The sequence below is a fragment of the Lygodium microphyllum genome, chromosome 20, assembly GCF_053477565.2.
Source record: "Lygodium microphyllum isolate KBCC chromosome 20, Lygodium_microphyllum_v1.1.10, whole genome shotgun sequence".
Lineage (NCBI taxonomy): Eukaryota > Viridiplantae > Streptophyta > Polypodiopsida > Schizaeales > Lygodiaceae > Lygodium > Lygodium microphyllum.
This window is the reverse complement of record NC_141154.1, coordinates 28,024,749-28,045,187: the sequence shown is the minus strand read 5'-3', so window position 1 is coordinate 28,045,187 and position 20,439 is coordinate 28,024,749.

Below are 20,439 nucleotides of genomic sequence, written 5' to 3'. Positions count from 1 at the left end.
AAAAGCTTGATAGCAATAATTATGCAATATGGAAGTTCCGCATGGAGAACTTTCTGATAGGCAAAGGATACTCGGACTTAGTGACAGGTGTTGAGGCTGAACCTGAAGTTCCAAAAAGGAATCCTACAGCTGATCAAAGACAAGTGCATCAAGCCTGGACGGAAAGAGCTCGCAGGGTTTTACATTGGTTGTCATTATGTATCTCGGATGCTATGGTGATGCAGATTATGAACTGTAAATCCCCAGCAAATGCATGGAATATATTGGTCAAATACTATGGCACAACCACAAGTGCAAGGAAGATACAATTAAAGCAGAAATTCAATAACATGGAGAGGAAGAACAGATCCATACAAGATTATGTCACAGAGGTTAAGACCATAGCAGATCAACTGGCATCTATTGGCTCACAAGTTGAAGATGAGGATATGGTTGCAGTGACCTTAAATGGCTTGGGTCCTGAGTACAAGTCTTTTGACACTTCAGTGTCTGTGCAGGCTGAGATGCCTGACTTTAATGAGCTGGTTGCATTATTGATTCATGAAGAGGTGAAGCTTGGCTTAGCTACAAGGTCAAGCAGTTCAAAGAATAAGGATGCAGTTTTTTACTCAAATCAGCGTGGTCGTGGTAGTCGTGGTAGAGGCTATGGATCTGGCAGAGGAGGCCAGCAGAATGCATCCTATAGTAATAGCAATTAGCAAACATCAAATGCAAGAGGTGGTGGAAACTTTCGAGGCAGGGGGAGATCTAACTCCCATGGGCAGAGGCTCATGGCAGCAGCAACGTCAGTTAGACAATCCAAATAAATATAAGGATTGTCACTACTGCGGAAAGTATGGGCATATTGCAAAGGACTGTTGGAAGAAGCAGGGAAACCAGAAGGGCAAGCAGCATGGACATTATGCTACGTCTAGTCAGGCAGATGACTCTGGTGATAGACTGTTTGCCATGCAGTATGCCAAAGATAAGGCTGCTGAAAAATCATCTGATGATGTAGTGTGGTACATTGACTCGGGGGCGTCGAATCACATGACCCCTCACGGTGATTGGTTCACAGATATGGTGGCTGAAAAGCATGGCTATGTATGCACAGGTGATGACACGCAACATAGCATTGAGCATAAAGGCAAAGTACCTCTTGTGGTCCATAATGGCAGAAAGAAAAATGTGCATGATGTATTGCATGTCCCTTCAATTACGAAGAACTTGTTATCTATTGGTCAGATGATGGAGCAGAACTTGCAGGTTAGATTCAATAAGCATGGCTGTTTTATTGAAGAGTTTGGCAATGGCTGCAAGTTGATAGCACGTGATCACAGGAATGGCAGAATGTTTACACTTGATGCTTCTTTGCCAAAGCTGAATTCAGCTATGTTTACCCATGGTTCTGGCACTATTAGGGATTTGGAAATATGGCACAAGAGAGTGGGGCATGTCAATGTGCAAAGGCTGCAAATTATGCAAAAGAAACAGCTGGTTACAGGTTTACCGAAGTTCCAATATTCAGATATTGGTCATGTATGCGAGGCTTGCCAGTTCGGTAAGCAGTCACGATTGCCATTTGTTGGGCACGTACGATAGGGTATGCGTCCATTGCAGTTAGTGCACTCTGATGTTTGTGGGCCAGCTCATAATATATCTAAGCGAGGTTCCAGATATTATGTATCCTTCATTGACGACTACAGTCGCTATACCTAGCTTTACATATTGAAAACAAAAGATGAGGTCTTTGCTGTTTTTCAGCAATTTAAAGCATAGGTTGAGAAGGAGTTTGAATGCTACATCTCTTGCTTGAGATTTGATAGTGGTGGGGAGTATGTATCAAATGAATTTGATGATTTCTTGGCTGAAAATGGCATTCGTAGGCAACTCACCTGCAGCTACACTCCGCAGCAAAACGGAGTAGTTGAAAGGAAGAATAGGGTTCTGATGGAAGCTGCTAGGGCTATGATGAATGAAAAGCATATGCCACTTTACTATTGGGCAGAGGCTGTTATGACAACCGCATACATTTTGAACACGACTCCCACTGCAGGTATTCATGAGATGACACCATTTGAGAAGTTGTATGGCTATAAGCCGGATGTAAGTCACATGAAAGTCTTTGGCTGTCTTGCTTATGTGCATATTCCAGATGAGAAAAGGAAGAAGTTGGATCCCAAAGCACATAAGTGTGTTTTCATTGGATATTCGCAGGAGAAGAAGGCATACAAATGCTATGATCCCTCTACCAGGGAGACTTTGGTAAGCAGGGATGTTATCTTTGATGAGATGGGTTCTTGGTATGTATCACCAGTTGCAGTGCCAGCGGATATGCCTTCCACTCATGCCTCTACAATTGATTTACAGCAAAGCACTGTTATGACAGGACCTCGTAGTCAGACAGTATCCCCATGGACAGGGAGATTGAGGAGTTCGCCGTCCACTGACACCAGTATGTCAATGAGGGGGAGACATGATGTCTTGGACAACAAAGGAAAAGAGAAAGTTATTGAGGATGCATCTGGTATGATGACACCTGGCAGAATGACTTTTGGCTATGAGTCTGGTGATACTTTAGACAGCGAACTTGGTATTCCGATTGTCTATACGCCTGGCACAAGGCAGAGCAGGTATATTCCGTCTCATGAGAGAGGGGAATCGAGTAGTGCACCATAGCTTAGACGCTCGCAGAGGGTCAGATACCCTGTTGACAGGTTGGCATACAGTGGCTACTCTGCAAAGCATTATGCGTACATGACAAAAGTGATGGAGGTCAAAGAACCAAGTACATATGCTGAAGCAGTGAAAGATGAGAATTGGTGTGTAGCCATGGATGAAGAAATGAATGCCTTGGCTGAAAATAAAACATGGGATTTAGTACCAGTGCCTGATGGGAAAAAGACCATTGGCTGCAAATGGGTCTACAAAATCAAATGCAAGTCAGATGGCAGTGTTGTGGAGAGATACAAAGCCAGGCTGGTCGCAAAGGGGTATGCCCAACAGTATGGACTTGATTATGAGGAAACATTCAGCCCTGTTGCCAAGATGGCAACCATACGCACTGTGATTGCCTTGGCTACTGCTAAAGGCTGGAAATTGCACAGCAGATGGACGTTAAGAATGCATTTCTTAACGGTGACCTAGCAGAGGATGTCTATATGGTTCAGCTGTTCACCCTGATTTTCAGCATTATGTATGCAGGCTGAAAAAGGCATTGTACGGGCTGAAGCAGGCTCCAAGAGCTTGGCATGCTAGGATCAGTAACTACTTGCAGAGATTGGGTTTTGCTATTGGTAGGGCTAATCATAGCCTATTTACAAAGAAGACTAACAGTGGTTTAGTAGTGCTGGTCATATATGTTGATGATTTGATAATCACTAGTGATGATGACTTGGATATACAGCATGTAATGAAGATGCTAAAATCTGAATTTGACATGAAAGACCTGGGAGAACTGAAGTATTTATTGGGCATTTAGGTAATTCCAGCTGACAATGGGTTATGGCTGATGCAGAAGCACTATGCCATAGAGATGCTGAAGAAGTATGGCATGGCTGAATGCAAACCGCTAGATACACCTCTTGATCAGAATGTCAAGCTAGACATGAACATTGGGGCTGAAGTAGAGGATGTGACTATGTACAGGAAGATGGTTGGTAGCTTGATTTACTTGACCATCACTAGGCCTGACTTGAGCTATGATGTATGGCTCATAAGCCAGTTTATGCAGAAGCCTAGAAAGCCACACTTGGATGCAATTAGACGCATTATGAGATATGTTAAGTCCACTGTAGAGTATGGGTTGTTCTATGTCAGAGATAAGCCCTTGATATTGACTGGATACACGGATGCAGATTGGGCAGGTTGCTCATATGATCGTAGATCTACGAGTGGATATGCATTTGGATTTGGTAGCGGCATGATTAGCTGGAGCAGCAAGAAGCAGCCTACGGTTGCTTTGTCGAGTATTGAGGCAGAGTACAGGGGTGCTGCATTGGTAGCATGCGAGATTTCATGGCTGCTCAAGCTTATGGCTGATTTGGACATACAAGTAGATGCTCCAGTGAAGTTACTATGTGATAATCTAAGTAGTGTACTCTTGGCTATGAATCTAGTTTATCATGCTAGGACGAAACACATAGAGGTACACTACCATTTCATCAGAGAGATGGTTCTTGCAAGAAGAGTTGATCTTATGCATGTGAAGACTGATGAACAGGTAGCGGATATCTTTACCAAGTCCTTGGGTAAAGATAAGTTCTGTGGTTTTAGAGATCTGCTTGGAGTACATATGTTGTCTTGAGCTTGAGGGGGAGTGTTAGAATATCAAGCTCGTTCATGTGTGTTTGACCGACATGAGCTGGACACAGCTAGTCTGGCTAGATCAGTTAGGTACATTAAATAAGTCGGTTCTATTTCTAGTGTGAATGGCCTTTAGGACCTTAGGTTGTATATGCACTAAGTGTGTGCTGAATGAATAATGTGTAGAATAGAGAGAGGAAGCATGTTGCTTCACTCCGTGTTGCTCTCTTTCCTGCATCCATGAAATCTAACATATTAGACAAAAGCGTGACATATCCAACCATTGCAGCTCATAGCCATAAAAGCATAAGCATGCCTCGGAGCCATAAATGCATAAGCATCCCCGAAACATAGGAGTGTACATAACTTTGCAGTGTCTCATACCATGTACTGACATACATATCCAGCCAAGAACGGCAGGTGGCAAATAAACCTGCAAGAATCAAGCTCCAATAAAAGCCCAAATATCTATGTAAAAGCATCCAGGTAAGAGGCTTTGTAAAATACATAGCAGCAGACCATGTGCATACACGGGTGGCCATAAAGATCAACTGTTCCCTGACATACATGGGCAATAGCAACCCAAATAGCATAGATGCCATACAATAGAGAAGCGGGACGGCCATAACTGTAAATTCCAAGCACTATCCAATTCCATTGATCAGTAAGTATCCCGCATATCAAATGCAAACAAGCAATCATAGCTCAATAGGCAACTGCCAAAACAAGGGAGTAGTTCACTGCTCAATACCTGTAAGTGCATCCAAGTAATAGCCAAGATCCATAATCAAAGCATCAAATCCCATATAGCATCCAAGGTCGTAACAAAAAAAGCCAAGTCATAATGGAAAAATCCAAGTCAATGTCCAACTGCTTAAGGGAATACTCAAATGAATGTCGAGACCAGCTCAAACAACTGCCATCCACAGCCAAAGCATAAAGCATTCACCAAGACATCATAACTCGTACTGGGTAGCCTAGGCATAAACCATGTCATGGATAAAATGCAAGCTGCAAAGAAGTGACAGTAAAACCCAAATCAATCTCTAATCTCAACTCAAAATAATTCCAGATCATAAAAAAGACATGTGGCATAGTCCAAATACATCATGACATCATACTGAGTAGCCGCGAGCACCCGTGACCAATAGACATAACCCAACCGTAGCATAAATAGCTTCAGCCCTAAAGTTTCTAGCAGCATATAACCTCTATAAACTGAGAATTTCAGTGCTCAATCCAAGCTCAAATCCATAGGCAAACCATAGGCATACATTTCCGTATGTATAGGTTACAACCAGGCATAATCGGACATCAAATGCCAAGACTTGTAAGCATAAAATTGAAGTAACAGGTGGCTGCCCTGTTTTGGTCATATCTGGGACTATTCAAAATAGTCAATGACTAAGCTAAGTCAGCTCCAAATGTGTCTCACATAAGAGGCATAACATCCACAAGTGATCCGATATCAATAGACATCAGTAGAAGCATCACATAAGCCATAGGCATACAAATACATGCTGTCTCAGACCTGAAATCTATTGCAGAATATTTTATCATCAGAATTTGGTAAATCTAACATCACCATCGCATCTGGAGCATGCCAAAACCCCAACTTATACTCTTACCTTGCCTGAATTGGGTTCGGAATGCCCAAGATATGACAAAAACATTGATTTTTTAGCCATTTTTGCAAACAAGTGCAAATAAAACGTGAGCATGTTGCTGTACTTGAGGGGCCAAATCAAGGTGGGTAGGGATAAGCAAGAGCCCAATGAAGGCCCACAATAGGCCTACATAAGCTTGGGACAAGTCCAAGGAAGAGGTGAAGAGAACAAGCTTCAATGATGAAAGCTATGGCTACCTCTTCATGAAACCCTACTGTTCATGTCAGAGAATGGCTGAGAACTGAGTGAGAAGCAAGCTCTCATATCTCGTGTAGATCTTGGGGAAGGCCAAGAAGCGCTCGCAAAGGATCTACTCTGATACCAGTTGAAAGGGATGCAGGAGACGCAGGAGAGAAGAGCACACACAATGTAGGTGCTGTCAACAATGTTATGATAGCCTTATTGCACTTTCATATATATATGAATAAAGAATATGGGTGGTCAATGTACACAGGAAGGCCCAAGGGCCTTTTATCCCAACACATTCTCCATTGCTATGCATGAGACAAGAGAGCAGAAGAAGAAGAAGAGAGGAGAAGATGCATAGCTTCTCCATCATGGTTCCTCACCCTCACACACTCACTCCCTCAAAAGCACAAGCAAGAAAGAACAAGAAGAAAAAGAAGAAGAAGAGGAGAGCTATTTTTAGTCACACAAGAATGAGCTTCTTCATTCACTTTTTTCCTTTTATACAAGCCCTAATCCCCTTTGGTACCCATTCCTTTTTTACATACCGGTCATTTGAGCCTAGGTCCTCTTTTTCTATTCCCTTCCTATTTATATTGTGCCTTCACCCATGCCCATTTATATTTACAAATTGGAGAGGGAGCGAGCTTGGTGCTCTCTTACTGCAAAATTTTTGGGTGTGCCTTTACATTTAAAATGTGTGTTTCCTTGTTTACACTTGCCCCAAACTTTTAAGGTTGTCCTTATGATTTTGGCCTTTTTTCCTCATATTTCTTTAGTGCAGGCAATATTTTTTTGCTTTGCCTTGCATCTTTTTAATTTTCTTTATACTGGAGTTAACAATAAAAAGATCACATGACCAAGCACCACTTCATCCATCCCTTGGAGGACACAAATCCATAGTGGCTTTTGTTGTTGATAATACAAAAAAGAAGAGTGATGTAGTGGGTTATCTTCCATAAATTTTTCAAAACAGGTCCACAAATTTCCATTCTAGATTGTAGCCTCTCCACTTTGGCTTGAAATAGTAGACATAGTATCACACTGTGTTGGAGAGCAACCAAGTTTGTACCTGACAAAGAAGACACTAGAAATACACTAAGACTTGGTGGAATAGAGCATAATAGAGCTAATTGTTCTTTCAACTCCTTGATCTGGGTATTCTTACTGTCAATTGTGGAGTTTGCTGACTGTAACTCTAATGTCTATGCAACAATTAAAACTTAGAACTCATAGTTTTCATTAGAAATATGATTTTTTTTAATAGTAATAGTAGCTACTTGAGTTTTTGCTTCTGTTAATTGGGCTTGCAATGATGATATCTCTACTTTTTGGGCTTCTAATAATATAGTATACTACTCCATTTTTTGTAATAGATTATATTTGATTTCTTTAGTAGAGCAAGCTCTGTAGTAGCCTTGCATAACTCCTCCTTGGAGACTGATGTATCTCCTCATAAAAATAAGAATGTAAGTACTAAATATAGCCAATAATCGATATCTCTATGGAGCTTTTAATATCCTCACACAAGGAATGGAATCTCCTGCTACTAAGTGATGTAGAGAAGGAACTAATATTTTAATATTGTCAGCTTTGTGTGCTCTAAACTAATTTGTAGACATAAGACATGCAAAAAGAGCACTTCCTAATGTAGTAGAGACTTACACTGGAGAAACTAGAACTCGAATAGTTTCAGACACATGCTTTAAGCACTTTCTTTAAATCACTAGAGAAGTAGGAGAATCATTATCTTCAAAAATAGGCTCAAGATCTTTTGAAGGAGGAGGAATCATTGAAAGGCTTTTAGAAGGTGATGGAATTTCCTTAGCAGGGGTAGAGTATGTCTGAAAAGCACACAAATAAGACCCATAGGTGATATTTGTCACAGTACCCCTAGTGAAATTAACAAAATATTGATCCATTTTTCTACAAAGGTATGAACTCTAGTCAACGGCCACACCTTTAAGCACCATTCTGAAGACAATGAATAACTCCTTAAACATGTAATTGGATGGAGTCTTGGTAATCGTGAACCTCTAATAATGTCATGAGTAGCTAAGAGGTGACGAGGCTACTAGGAAAACCTCTCCACGAGACAAGAAAGAGACAAAGCCTTCCCCAAGCCTCTAGGTGTCATCATAATAGTGGTATCTCAGATTGAACTAGCCTACTTGCTATAAGAGAATGCAAACTCATCACATAGAGTAGGATAATCTAGAATCAATGGCAATGAAAGAGCCACACAATTAGAATGGCTGATCTTAATAATAAGGTCCGATTTCAACAATGTAGAATAATCATGATAGAGCAAAGGAGCATATTAAACAAGTTCGAGTGCCATTTAGATGATAACAAAATACACACATGCCACATAGATGGAAAGAATGCCTGGAAAAAAGTAGAATGAAAAATAGATAAGAGATTGACAAAGTATTAGTTTGTACATAGGACCATTGTGACCACCCCAAATAAACCACAGTCCTATATAAATTTTGACATGACCTATCGACATGTGTGACCAAAAGCTGCATGATATGCAACACACAATCACCTTGATCCTCATCTCAAGTAGTAAAGAAAAAAAAAAGCATACATATTGTACCCTTGATTGCAACATTGTGGCTATCAAAATACTGAAAACTAAACCACAACACATGGATACTACTAAACCAAGACTGAACTAATCATATCCACAATGACTAACTAGTAGATTGCGTCAGCCCACTCCCACATAGCACATTCCATTGAGTTAATGATTAGTGAGAAGTGAGTAAATCTAGCTTTAATTGTTGGTGGATTTTAAGAAATTTAGTACCAATGGGTGAAATTTTCATTAAGTGATAAATCTTAGGAAAAAAAGGCAGTTTCTTAATTACTCATTACAACATTTATTAAACTGATTGGTGCATTAAGCGCAACCCATGAGACTGCGATCCCAACTCGTAAAGTCTCTAAATGCATATTCATTCTTAGAAATTATCATACGTGGAGCGCTTTTCTGGCAAGTGCATGCATGAGTAACAATTGGTTCCTTTTATTACAAATTATGATGTAGATGTTTGGCATATGAAGCATGTGTAATGTACAAATTATAATGCATTTGACACGAATGCATGGGAAAAATGTGATGAGTTAGATTTATTTTAGAAATTAAATATAATTTGTTGTACACAAAAAATAGAAAAAATTAATCCTTGGAGGTTGTGTATATGCACCCTTCTTTGAATGCATACATTAAAAAGAAATGACCAAATCCACGAAGGAAACCAAAATGCAATTCAAGTAGTCTAAAAGTTAACAGCATGAGAATAGATATAAAAGTACGACATGTGTAATCTGTTCTAATTTACTTTTATATTTTTATAGATTTTAAAAAATATAAATTTATTTTTTATTGGGTTAAAATGAAGCAATTGAAAAGGCAAAGAGAAATAAAAGGTTTGATATTTTGGATGGAATTTTTGGATTTTTTTTTTCATATTTTAATGCTATTTTAGAGATATTTGTATGAATTTTTAAAGATTTGAAATGGAAATTTCACTTCTTTACTTGATTTTTCCAAATTTTCTATTTTTTTAAAAAAATTCAAACGATATTTGGTATCCAAATTTTGCAACTATGTTCTGGTTATTCCACTATTTTTCTATAATTGTGACTATATTCTAATTATTTTTAATATTTTTCTATAATTTATTTTATTTTATTCATTTTTTGGTGATTTTTTTTAAAATTCTAGTGTTCAAAGATATTCAACAATTTTAAATGGGTAGGAAGATGGGTACCACGGCTTGAATTAACAGGGAGATAGATGGGTACCATAGCTCGCTAAGCTACGCATGGTCATTCGTAATGAGCCCTGGGACACAAGCAAAGCCCCATGCGTGTCCCTGTGTGTGAACGATCAACAAAGAACCAGAAACACTCACACACCTCGAAAAATTGCGCTCGAACAAAAAGTAAGCAGACGTAGCCAGGAGGGAAGGGAGCGCATTGACTGCGTGAATTTATGTCTTTGAGGTTGTGGGTTTTGCCGTACATGGGGGGTGGGAATGGGGGCTAGGAGGGGAAACGGGGGGCCAGGGGGAATTTGGTGGAGTAGTGGAAAATGCATTTATGTGAGGGTATGGGTGATAAACTCGGGAGGAAAGGGGGGATTTAGTGGGGGGGGGGGGGGTACGGGTGGAAACTGGTGGGGAGAGGGAAAGTTGGAGGGTGGGGGGGGATGACAAGGGAGGTTTGAATGGGGACGATGGGGGGGGGGGAGGGAGGGCATGGGGGAGTGGGAGAGGAAAAAGGGGAGACGAGAGGCAGCAATAACCCATGCAAGTTTTCCGGGAGGCATGGCCTAGGCGAGGAGCACTAGAGGCAGGCGCGACAATGGCCAACACCAGTGGGGCAACAACGTGGCCACTAGAGGGACGACGGTAATAGGCTGACGTCGGGCACTAGAGGTAGCGGGGGAAGGAGGAGGGAGAGGAGGAAGGGAAGGAGAGAGAAGTAGGAGGAAGGGAGGAGGAGAGGTGCTCGGAGGGGGAGAGAGAAGAAGACGAAGAAGAAGAAGAAGGGAATGAGAAAAGAACAAATTGGTGGAGAGGTGGTTTGTTTGTTTTCTTCTTATTCTTTTCTTTTTCTTTGTTTTGTTTTTGTGTGGTTTTTTTTTTCGTTTTTGTCTCTTTTAAATAATGAACAACGGGTCTCACCTTGCCACCCCATGCTCATTGCCACCCCACACATGAGTGTGGGGTGGAGCAAATAAAATTGAACTACCTAGATCAAATGGAAGTGGGAAGAGCATGAGGGGGTCAAATGCGACACATCAGACCTAATGGCATATGTCATGAGACAAAAACCAAGCGCTCACATGGTATGTGCGAACACAGATAGGCAAAAAAACACGAGATTTTTAATTGTAAACCGACTGTGCGCGCTGGATGAAGAAGTAGAAAAAAGAAAAAATGGGCAAGGTGATTGGGGGAACGAGATGATCAAGTTAAACAAGAGTGTTGGTGGCAAAAAGAAGGGCTCACATGGAAAAGTATCAAAAACTACTCACAAAAACAATGAAAATTTCATCCATTGAAACAAAAGGCAATAATAAGGAAAAAGGTTTAGATTGAGGCAGTAGACATGGCTATCAAGTGAAAACATAGTTTTGATGAGAATGGAGGGTGTGCACATGGAAAAATGGTAAAAATACCAAAGAAAATTACATACATTCACATTAAAATTAATAACAGCCAATTTGTGCATCGGAATGATCGGTTGTGAAAAGAACAAAGGTCCAAGGGAAGGGGAGAATTGGGACTAGAAAGTTGAGAAAAAAGAGTCATGAAAACATATTCGAGTCATGTAAAATCCTCCAAGAATTAATAGCTTATGAACTAGGGCTAAGAACAAAGGCTAGTAAAGAGAAAAATGTCCAATTCAAAGGGACAACCAACGGATGTAAGGTCATGTTGTAGTTCTAGGATGATAGGGGACATGCCCATGGAAATATATCCAAAGAGCGTAAAAGTGATAAAAAATGAATAAAGGATGAACCATAAGTCAGAACAAGGGACTTTAAAAGGAAAAAGTGTCTAGTTCAAAGAGAAAAATAGGACAGGGACATTTTGGTGAAGCAAGGGTACATTCACATGAGAAGATAGAAAAAAGAGAAAAATAACCAAAGAGGGAAGGGAAGACCCTGGGTACCAAATAGAATACGACCGATAGGTGGAGAAGGGACCCCAACCGAGCAAAGAAAAGACTTTGTATCGTTTAAAGATTAGATAGAGAGGTATGGTCATGATTGTATATAGAATAGATGCGCAAAGACGTATCCCCACACTTAAAAACCTTAACGGATTGGTGTTGCAAACCAATAGGTACTTAAAGCTTGTCAATCAACCAAACCCTTACATCCCCATACTTAATATAAATGCAAGAGATAGGGTTAAAAACACTTGGCCCATTTAACTCATGGTCGATCTGAACAGTTGTTGATGCGCAAGGTGTTGAAGAGTTAATTGCAGGAGGTACCATGGCTTGCCATAACATACTTGGATCATGGTAGAAACCATGCAGCAATACTCAAGGAGATAGCATTGTTGATGAAGGCTCGTCGGGTTGTCGATAATGAAGACAAAAGTCAACTCAATAGTCACTCATGTTGGAATGATAAAGCAATCTCTCACCCCATGGCTCGTGTCAGTAAGAGAGGAATGAAGGGGACCCATATCTCACACCCCGTTTTAGAAATTGACAAGAGGGATGTCATATAGAAAGTATGCCAGTGTGCACAATTGATGGTGCATTAATGCGTCCCAATCCATTTGGCATAAGTGTAATAAGGAAGACCAAGGAGCCTTTTAGTGTAGTGCACAGAATAGACTAGTGTATCTTGATATGGTGATAAAGGCCTATCCTGTGTGTAAAGAGATAAACGAGAATGTAACTAATCAATAGTGCTGAAACATTCGTCAATCCTCACCTCTCAATTGATGGAAGGAATGATTACTCACACACAACTTCCCCTCTATCTCACTCTCTATTGATAGATATAGGAGGGCAACCTAGTTTCTCACACCCGTTAATGTAATCCTCATTGCCACTTATGCAAAGATTTGTATGCCTTGTGCACAAGTGATAGTGCAACAGTGTGTCCTCCCCTGTGCTAAAATATAGTGTGAGAAGGAAGGCCAAGGGGCTTTATAGTGCTGTGCACATGAATAGATTGTTCTTTATGCATTGAGAGGCCCAACCTGTACATGCAATGCTCCATTCACACATCTCATCTCTCATTTTAATTTGAAGGGCAAGGATTAGTCACTCACCTAAATCCTCTATCTCACACTCCATTGATGAATACAAAGGGCAACCCATGCTCACATCCCCATTCGAGTAGGATGAATGCTCACATCACTCAGGCAGTTGTGTCAATGAAGATCATCTTGGGCTTGTGGATGACAATGACAATGTAGACGCTTTCATCTACTAGAGAAGTCACACACTTTGCAAAGTGACTAGACACAATGCACCAAGGGAGGTAGCTTCGAGACTACATCCTAGAGAGTTCAACTAATGAATAAGCTAATTGATTATAGGGTATTACTACCTTTTCTGTAGCCAGCTTCCCGCCCAAGGGTGTTTGTCATCTTTTCTTGGAGCAAGATTTGTTATGACATGGAACTTCTTACTTTTCTACCATAACAATTTATTTGTTTTTTTACCCTCTTCTATCTACTCTCCAAGGTGTTTTCACATTTTCATAAAGAGTAGGTCAGTATGGCAAGGATCAAAGTTCTTTTCTCCAATAACTTATTTTCCCTTTTTTTTCTTTATTTCTGAATAAAAAAATCCTAGGGATCAAAACCAACCCTGCCACAACTATTGAATTGGAAGGAAAGGAAATAGAATAGTGGCAAGAGTTGGAAGAGGGTGTAGAAAAAATCATTCACTTCGTCAACAAGATCCACATAATGATCACTATCAAAAGAAGCATAAGAAGCATTATAAAGTGACCCCAAAGGGGGAGAGGGGCTGTCAATTTTGATTATCCTAATCCCCAAGGAGAAACATTTCTTCAGGAAATAGCCATTAATCAGGAAAGGATCATTAGTAGCATCTACAACTTGGATCTCAACACAGCTCTTAGGATTGATTGCAAGTATCTTGTAAGGGCATATCCAACACTATTGAAGCTTTCTAGGAAACTTGCCAAAGTGTGAATCATGTGCTAGAATGATATTCCATTATTTGATTTTTTTCTATTTAATAAAGTTGTCATGGTAGACTTTGTGTCAAGCTTGTGTGGCTTCCATGCACTATAAGGATATCTTGCGAGACTCATCCAGAAATTCTAATTGTAGAAGATGGCACTGTTGTAAGCGGGAAAATCCATCTCAACAAGAAACATGGCTTTTATACCATAGACCAAGTGCAAAGGTGTTTTCCTTATTATGGCCTCATGAGAGGTTTTGTATGCCCAAAGGGCTTCTATAAGTCCATCATCCCAATCACGGCACTGTACCACAATTATCCTTGTTAGGATCAAACAGAGGATGTGATTAGTGGCTTTAACTTAGCCATTGGCTCTGGGGTAGTAGGATGTGGACTTACAATGTCAAATCTTGTAGATCTATGTTAGTTCTTCCATGATCTTGTTTAAAAAGTGAGTGCCTCTATCACTAATAAGCTCCAAAGGACTGCCAAAGAAGGTGATAATGTCCTCGTATAGAAATAGAGGCATGTTGTTGCCATCATCATGCTTAAGAGCTTTAGCTTCACACCACTTTGTCATATAATCAGTATAGACCAAAATGTATTTTTTCTACTTTCTTTTGATTGGAGGGTCCATTGGGCCCACAAACTCAATGCCCCATTTCTCAAATGGCTTCAAGGAAAGGATAGGTTGTACTGGCATTGCATTGATTTTTGTGGATTTTCCCATTCGTTGATAGGTATGAAAACACTTATAGTAATCATAGGCATATTTGTGGAGGGTTGGCCCCACCAATATCTTGCGAGTAAATCTTTCCTGGTTCTTACTTCTCCCACAAAATGCCCACCACATGGATCATCATAGCATGCTTTCAAGACAATTTTAATCTCATCTCATGTCACACATCTTCGTAGCACTTCATCTTTACCTTTTCTATACAAAGCATGGACTAGCAAGGTGTAGAGGATTGATTCTAATAGAGGCTTCTTCTTTCCTCTAGTAGAGATACTAGGAGGGTATTGTCATGTGGCCAAGAGGTTAGAAATGTCTACATACCATGGGGTGACAGTATTTTCTCGACTAGAAATAGGGAAGTATCAAGAAGGTCTGGATCATCTTCCTCTCCTTTGTCACTCTAAGGGATTCATGATAGATTATTAGCCAAGACATGAGAACGACCAGGTTTAATGAACACTTTAAAATCAAACTCCTGGAATAGAAGGAGTCATCTCATCATTTTACCTTTGACATTTTCCTTATTCATTAGGAAGGAGAGAGCCTTAGGATCCACATAAAACTTGAAGTGCAACGACAACAGTAGTGTTGACAGTGAAAATACCATTGCAAGGCACTCTAACTCTATCAATCTATAGTTTTTCTCTATATTAGTGACTTTTTGTCTTGCATAATAAATTGGTTGGTCCAACTTTAGAGAGATTTTCTAACAAAGAAGTGCATTTAGCCCTTCAACCGATGCATCAATGTACACATGGAATTGCTTTGTCCGATCAAGAGGTTGTAAGATAGGTGCTCTAATCAAGCATTGTTTGAGGGCATTGAAAAGATTATTCACAGTCATTTTCCAAATAAACTATGCATCTTTCCTTAGGAGCTTGTGCAACGGAGCTACCTTATTTGCAAAGTGGGCGATAATTGCCTATAGTAACCCACATGGCCAAGCAATCCTCTCAGCTATTTTAGATTAGTTGGTGCTATTAGCACTGCAATCTTCTCAATCTTGGCAATGTATATTGTTATTCCTTGTATGGAGACAATGTGGCCCAATAGAATGCTTGAAGAGACTCCAAATATGCATTTGTCAGGATTGAGAGAAATCCCATACTCTTGGCATCAATCAAAGAACTGCTCTAGGTGTCCCCAATGCTTGCAGAGAGGAATAAAGACATAGAAACCATTTAAATATGCCTCAATAAAATCATGCACATAGTTTTGGAATGTAGCCATCATGACTCGTTTTAAAAGGTAGCATGGGCATTACAAAGTCCAAACGATATCACCCTATAGGTATAGGTCCCCCATTTTGTAGTGAAGGTTGTTTTAGACTAGTGTTCTTCTGCATTGTGCACTTAAGTAATTGTATCCACTAAAATCATTCAACAAGAAATAGAGTTCATGACGAACTTCCACCACTATGTCTAATAGTTGGTCAATGAAGGGGATAGGAAAGTGATCTTTCTTTGTTTTGGAATTTAGCTTTCGAAACTCCACACATATACACAACTTTCCATTCTTCTTAGGTATAACCACGATGGGCAAAACCCATTCATTGTCGGCTATTGGTGGGTAGATAAATTCAGCTTCTAAGAGCTTCAGAAACTCTATCTTGACTAGGGCCAAATAGTTAGGATTCATAAGCCTTTTATGTTGCCATAGTGGCTTAGCATTTGGCTCCAAGTCGATGTGATGTTGACATACAGTGGGATCAATCTCCTTTAAGTATTTGTAAGACCGAACAAAAATATCAAGGTTCTCCTTTAGTAGGTTATGAAGGGTCAACAGTTTCTCTTTTAGAAGGCTAATGCCCACTTTTATATATCTTTTTGTCCCATCTACATCAATAAAAGTCAAATAATTTTTACCTTTTACCTCTCTGATGGAGGTTTCATGGACTACTTCTAGATACATATCTGACTCCTTCAAGGGAGTGTGTCCTTGTTTGATGCTTTACTAGAACTAGCTTCGATCTTTAGTAGTATCAAGGATATTTCAAAATGTTCTTAAGAGTTAATTAATTCTTGACTTGAGAACTCATCTTCTGAGGATGCATCCATGAATGTCACATAACAAGAACCACCTTAATTCTATTTGAGCTATGGGGATAGTGCTTGTTTGCTAGGGTGCATCATCATCATTGTTTCTTGAGAAGGGTAGATTAGGGCAACAATAGCTACCACTAATGGAAGGATTATTTTTCTTAATCCACTTCTTATAAATCTTTTGCATATGATGAAATTCATTTATCATTCTAAAAAGTACTATAGTCATTCTTAATCCACTTCTTATAAATCTTTTGCATATGATGAAATTCATTTATCATTCTAAAGAGTACTATAGACATTATATCCAATAGCATGGGATCTTTAGCTTCTATGGCCTCTAGGACTTCCTCCTCATTGGTATCCTCTTCTAGTTGGATAGCTTCCTCCAATTCACTTTCATAATCTGCATCTTCACTTTCATCATTTCCCTCTTTGGACTCTGTCTCTGCCTCTATAGGGGCTCTATAAGAGAAAAGCAAGTTCTTTACTTCATCTTCTAATTCTATCTTTGGCTTTGCTATGACCATGTAAAAAAAAATCAGTTTATCCATGCCTCTATCTCGTTGTTTGTGGTAATTTTAAAAGTCATTCTTGGTTCAAGAAAAATGTATTCACCCACCACTGACAATGACATTGCATCTTTCGAGAGATGGATTTCTGTGCCCACTATTAGGGACTCTTATTTTGGTTTCTTTGGGAAAATTTGAATAACATCATTTTCTCTTGTTGATGTTCTATTTGCTACTTCATTGGAAGAGTTAGATGAAACTTCTATGGAGGTGGATCCGTTTCCTTTTTGCAAGCCATAGAGCTTCAATACCACTTTGTTAGGTCCCCTACCTAGGGCTAGGGTTCCTTTAAACCAATCCATCCTTGCTCATGCTTCAAATAACCATGGTCTTCTGAGTAATAGAGAGTAAGATGTTCCTAAGAATTTGGCTTTATCACTAGGTATGTCATCCAATAATCTCTTTTGGAAATTGTGGTCTTTATGTAAGAAAGGATGCCTAAAGGCTTGATTCTACTCTAATCAATTAGTCTGATGAGCGACTAAATATGTTGCATGCCTTGTAGGGCTAGATCTTTTGTCGTCGCATCAGTCATGATGTTGACTGAAGAGCCTTCATCTATCAATGCACTTCCAATGAAGCAACCTTCTATCTAGATGCTAGTCTTTGGAGTGCTAGGATCTAGGAAGACATTGGCCATGTCTACTTTTTTCATAAGCTCTGGGGCCTTACTATTTTTTGTAGCAATTGTAGGGTTGGCAATCCTTAGGCCACATCTTCGCATTAGAAAGCTTTTGGATCTCTATTTGCAATTGGGTGAAATTATTAGCAATTGTCAAAATATCAAATTAGGTAGAAGGTATTCAAGTCCTTTACCAAGTCATACTCCTTGTTAGGATTCACTGGCTTTTCCATCCAGCTAGGGAACGGCATGATACCCACTTTCATTTTCTCTCTTTCTTCAAGAAAATGCTATATCACACTTTGTCTACTACTAGAGGTACATCCATCTCCTCTGTCTCCTGGAACTCTAGTTCTGCTTCCTAGACTTTCTTTGTATCCTTCTGTGGCATTGGACTCTTATGCACTCACTTTCCTGTATTGTACTACTTTGTGGCTCTATTGGGAGCTTGAACTTGATAGCTTTTGTAGTTGGAACATTCTCTTTTAGAAGTATTGATTCTCTTTTCTTGGCACATGTAGCTACATCTGCTTCTAATTCTACCAGATTGGAGACAGAACCCTAATTCTTTTGTTGGTTATCTATGGCATTAGCCTTGATAGGAGCTGAACTAGGACAATCTTTAGTAGTGTGGCCTTCTCCTTTACATCAACTACAAAGGAGCTTGTAATCCATGAAACTTCTAGGGTTTGGGAAATTTGGGGTGATGTGACCTTGCTCTCCACATTTGTAGCATTCCACTTCTGATCTTTGTCCACCACCAAACTATTTCACTTTGTAACTTTGAGCAAGGAACCTCCTTGGACCAAAAGTAGGACCAAACTCTTTGGGCTTTGGGCCGATGTTAGGTTTTCATCTTGGATTCTAGAAGTTCCAACCTTGCTTTCTCATCTTTCTTACTCCTTTTATGCATCTCCTTCAGAGAGGAGATCTCTTTTGTATGGTTCTTTCTTAGAAGTAATAACAAATGCTCGAGGGATAGTTCTCTTTTAGGTACATTCAATGGCTAAATCAGGCTAAATGTCCCACTTGATGGCACTTTCCACACTATCACATCTCTTCTTGCTCGTGTAGTAGTGGATATGCTAGCACTATTCACTTTTAGTGTCTACAGTTGTTCTATAATCACATCCATCAACTCTTTCTTTATGCTTGCAATTGAGTTGGACAAATAGTGCTTCAAATTTTCTCCTCCTGGAGTACTCCCAGTAGGGTTTTGGATAGTCTATGTAATCAATGCATAGACTAGTTGGGTTGGTCCAAATGATCCTCTACTCTGATTCTCATTGAGAGCTCCTATTTGGTCTATTGGTTGTTGTTGGATCCAATTGGGTAGTGTTCCACTATTGTTGTTGAGTTACCATTGGGGAAGCTGTTTGAGGACACTGTTGTTGTCGTTGAACCATCCCATTATGGATTCAATGCACTATACTACAACATTGTTTGCGTATGGGGGTAGGGGTAGGAAACAACCCTTGGGATTGCATTTGGTGGGTATATCATTCTTGGCATAGGAGGAGGTAGGACTCCTCTTTCTAAGATCATTGACAACCTTGCTTCATCTTCATCATACAATCTTGCACCTTTCACTACAGAGCTTGTAGGTTGATTGGCCTTTACAACTCCATGAATTTACAATCTTTTGGTTGTGGGCCTTTAAGAAAAACTCTCTTCTCTAGATGCCTTCATCCAAGTTATGGTTGGTCCATCTCTTAGTATGGATTCCATTCTAGAGACATATGCTTTCATCCATTCTCCAGAGGACACTTAAGCCCATAAACTTCTCTCTATTTTCTCTTCAATACCTTTGCACTTGAATTTAGTGAGAAAGGCCATGTTTAGGTTATTCCATGTGCCAAAAGTTCCTACTGCTTGTCTCTCATACCACTGAAATGTCATCCCTTTGAAAGTGCCAAGAAATATCACCAACTAATGCTCTCAGATTCTAGCATTGTTAGCTACACATACTATAATGAACTTAGCTACATGAAGATTTGGCTATTATATCCAACAGTTGGTCTATGAAAGGAATAGGAAAATGATCATTCTTTGTCTTGGAGTTCAACTTGCAAAAGTCCACACATACTCGCAGCTTTCCATTCACTATTGGAGACTAGATAGATAAAATTAGCTTTGAATAGCTTCAACAACTATACTTTCACTAGGGCTCAATAATTTGGATTCATGTGCATTTGTCTTTGCATTACAGATTTGGTATCAGGCTCTAGGTCAATGTGGTGCTAACACATTGTGGGATCAACCCCCTTTAGATCTTTATATGATCATGCAAACATGTCTAAGTTCTTCAATAGGTTGTGTAGGACCAACAACTCCTCTTTGATAAGATTGGTACCCACCTTCAAGTGATGTTTAGTGCCATCTATATCCACAAAAGTTAATTTCTTTTCACCTTTCACTTTGCAGATAAAGGTCTCACAAATTGCTTCTGGGCATAGATCTAACTCCTTCAAGGAAGTGGTCTTCTCATATCTGATGCTTCGTTTGAAGTGACTTCTTCTTTCCATGGAGACTCGGCTAGCTCTTTTGGGATGCTGAAATGGTATCATGGTGGTTTCACATTTTGTGGGAGAGTTAATTAATTCTTGACTCGAGGACTCGTCTTTTGAGA